The sequence below is a fragment of the Gavialis gangeticus genome, unplaced genomic scaffold (genome assembly GCF_001723915.1).
Source record: "Gavialis gangeticus isolate Ggan-Ray unplaced genomic scaffold, GavGan_comp1, whole genome shotgun sequence".
Lineage (NCBI taxonomy): Eukaryota > Metazoa > Chordata > Crocodylia > Gavialidae > Gavialis > Gavialis gangeticus.
Genome location: NW_017729032.1, coordinates 173,339,867 through 173,343,981, shown reverse-complemented (window position 1 = coordinate 173,343,981; position 4,115 = coordinate 173,339,867).

Below are 4,115 nucleotides of genomic sequence, written 5' to 3'. Positions count from 1 at the left end.
GTACTTTGATGCAGCTAACAGAGCAGCGTTAGCTGGTCTAAGTGACAGAATTGACAGTGGCACAAAGGGAAGGGAGTGTAGGGCTGGGAGTTAGTGGATCTGTAGTTAGGGGTGCCCTGTCCAGAGGGCTGGGGTAGTAAGGGGACTAAAAATAGCCCAGCCAGGGTGAGGAGGATAGGTACAACACAGTCCCATCATCCAACCGTTTACATATTTTTATTACCGAAAGTGGATCTCTTACTGCCTAACAACCCTATTTTTAACTCTAAAACATGTGAATGCCTCCATCAACTGCTTTTAAAAATGTTCTTAGCAAAACAATCAGGAATGACAGGTGATGCCCGTTATGATACTTTTTATTGGTGTGGGTGAAAGATCACACTTCTGTAAAGCTGTGCATAAAAGCTTTGCTCTTTTGGAGGAACAGCAGCAATGAGACATGTTTTGATACTTTTTCAGCAGATGATCGCTTCAGAAAATTAAAAAGTCTTAAGAATAAGGCCTGAATGGCAAAATAAAAATAACTTACACACATAGAATATAGGGTATTCTTTGTCCTTTCCCTGCCCCTCCCCAGGTAGTCTGCTAGGCACAGCTACCTTGATCCTTTGTAGCATCAATTTGGGTACCATGAAAAGGTACTTAAAAAATGATGCTACAAAGAAAGTGTGTATATTTTAAATGAAAAAAAATAAACTAGCAGAATATTATGGTTGCATAGTTTTTAAAACATTGCACAAGGTCAGAAAATGCACAAGCCCAGAAGCAACGTTAACTGCTCTGTCCTGAACATCCAATATGGTTTGTGACATTCATTCTATGATAAAGAATAAATTGAACTATGCCTGTGACCAGAAGTACAGGAATGGAAGATAAGAGCTATACAATAGTTATAACCATATTGCCATTAGATCATCAGTTACTATGTGTCCCAATATTTAACAGCAGTACCTAGATATGTATATAACTGGGACCCTCCACATGCACATCTCGTTGGCCCTCCCCTCATTCTGATGTGCCTCTCACCTGCTATGACTTGATTATATTGCAAATAGGGAATAGGCCCTCAGTCCTGTTGTGGAGAAGCCTTAAAGGCCTCTCTCTCTGCACAGCTCTGGGTTGCCTTGACTGTCCCCTATGGTCCTACAGGCTCTCTGGCCCCACTCAGCAGTCCAGTGGAGTTAATTCTCCCCAGCTGTTTCCTTGAGTAGGCCAGAACAAGACAGCTTGGGTCAGGCTGGGATGAGTCCTCAGCCTGGTTTTGACATTATCTCTTTCTCACCTACTCTTCAACATTCCTGCCACCTATCACTCCAGCCACCCTGCACTCAACTAGCCAAAGGTGACTTTTCCCTGGTTTCTCTTTGGCTTCAACCACAAACTGCTGTGGCTCTCACTGCCACAGCCCTTCTGGGCCCATTTAGTCTTCAGTTCCCAGTATTGCTTCCATCAGTACCCAGCATAGAGCTCCTGCTTCCAGAGCTGTCAGGGTCAGGCTGATCCTCTCTGCCTTTGGTGATGGGTTTATATCCCCAAGGCCAATCCCTCCTGGCCTCTTTGCACCTTACCTTAAAGACACAGTCCCTATTTCTCTATTCTTACTCTGATTCTATAGTAACAGGGCAGGGTTACAGGTTATAGCCTATGCAACTCTGCTAGAAGAGGAGGGAAGCAGACAAGACAGGTTGTAGAATAGGATGCCAAGTGAAGCTGGAGAGGAATAGCACTGTTCCCCCTCTGGTCCAAGATTAGCCAAGAGCAGCAGAGTCTTGGGTTGTATTATCTACTGTACTCCATTCCCTTCTCCCTATTAGTTCTGGGCAGCTATAAATTAAGATGTTATTTTGGCTCTGTAGGTTTTAGTACACACAGCAAAGCTGATGGGGGAGGCCAGGGGAAGGCACAACCAAATTTTCATTACATTTCAACGTATGAAGGAGCTTTTAAGTAATAAAGCTGTTAACACAATCAGTGCTATACATGTACAATTAAACTGTTTAGCTACTGAAAGGTTTAGCTGTTAAATAAAAAAGCAGGGATTTGTACTTGCAATTAGTTTTCCTTGGTTTTCAAACATGTTGTACATCGAGATGGTTGTCCTTGATTCCGTGTCTGTTAACTCACAAGACATCTTTATAAAATATTAACACATCTGCAATACTAAGACAGTAATAGGCTGCCTAAAGCAGTAAAAAAATGCTTTCAAAAACTGGTTTCGAGTCACCATAAAATTTTGGCAATATGTAAGCACTTGATATTGGAAGTTGCACAATGAAGCCACTTAATTTGACTTTTACTACTGAATTGTCTTCAAACATAAGGATAGCATCCAGAATATGTTTTGATACAAGGCAAGAAGTTTGGTTTGACTGGGAAACACTTAGCACATGCTGAAAAAGGGGTGGCAGGTTAACCCAGAAGTAAGCAGCTCTATGCATGTACGTTTTGATTTTCCTACAGCTTTCAGCAAGTGTTTTGTGGCTAAAACACATTCAGCTGTTTAACTGTACAAGTCCATCCAGCTTTCACAGCTAGAAAAATCATTTGTCCTTTTATGTGCTCCAATTTGTTTCTTCATAAACAGTAAGAGCTGACATTATTTTTAGACCAAATGCTTCTGTGCTGAAATAGCTGTGTATATTTTGATGGCTCCTGTGAGACCACATCCTTAATCAAATCTGATTCACATCCTTAATCAATGAACTACAGCTTTGCTCCTACTCTTCTTTAAAATATTCCACACAATCCTCAAAAGGTGGCTGGCATTAAAATGAAGAGCTGCAAAACAGCTTTTCCACCTTCAGCTTATCAAGACGGTATTACAGGCTTTTCCCCTAGTACCTGAAGGCATTGAAGAAGCCACATCATGTTGATTAGTCAGGCAGTCAAGTCCCATTTTATTACAAAAAGAATTTCATTAACATTTACTTGTACAAAGTTTTCTGATATGATATCACCACCTTAGGCAAATGTGGTGTACCAGTCCCAGAGATAGCACTTCCAGACTTCATTCCCATGCATTTGTCATATGTGAACTTGCTAACAAAAGTGAATGCTCTGTCCAAAGACATCAGGTATTTCTAGTTTCTAGCCTGAGTCACCATTTTAAAGTTTATAATGACATGTGGGGGCCAACCCTTTTTGACAGGCATGCCACAAATTAGCTCTACTCTCCTAGTGCTGTTTCAATCCACTTCTCAATTGGCTACTCTGCTTTCTGCTCCCTCCCCTATCTGCTGATGTGCTGCTTGTTCCCTTCCCAGTCTGCTCCCAGCCAGACACACAGAGGATCCCTGGGCCAGCATGTGCTGCAGATTGGCTGATCCTGTTCTAAACAAACTCAAGGCAGGATACATTTGCACCTTATAAACTAACTGAAGTAGACTGTTGGTTTTTGATTTTGTAAGCTCACAGCTCTCAAAACCTTGTGCTAGATATAGATGTAGGTATTGATGCTGACTTCGGTTACTCTATAAAGAGCAAATCTACCCTGGCTTCTGCTTGACTTTAGATAAATATGGCTAACTATGTCTCTCTAAACAAACAGTCTGCTACAAGAGACAAATTCCAAACTCCCCACCCTGGCCATTTTGAAGGATCTTCCAAAAAACATGAAACATTTAGAACAGTCACCTTCAAACATCTGTTGTCTTGAGACAATCTTTCAACAATCCTTTCAGGGACATTTACTTTACTTTCAAAAAAGCTTTGGTAAACACTTTCCCCCTCTCAATTCATCTGAAGAAGATCAGTGTTTGTCAGTTTTTTTAAATGGGCATTCATAGCAGGACTTCCAGGATGTAAAGTGGAACAGCAACCTAGTATATTCTATGATTAATTTGTTTGTCTGTCTTCAAAGGAAATAGTTTACTCACCATTTTTGTCCTCTGCCCTTTCCTAATGCAAATTCAACTGTTTGTACAACATTTATTTATGCAAAAAACCCTCAGGATACTTATCACAGCATTCATTTGGTCCAGATCTCATAGTAACATTACATACCGTACAAATCAAGCTACTAGCACCTTGAACTATCCCCTTTGCACATCCTTCACTTAATATCTTTGCTATTTTCCTCCTTCTTTCCAACTGCCTTTTTTTTTTTTTTTTTTTTT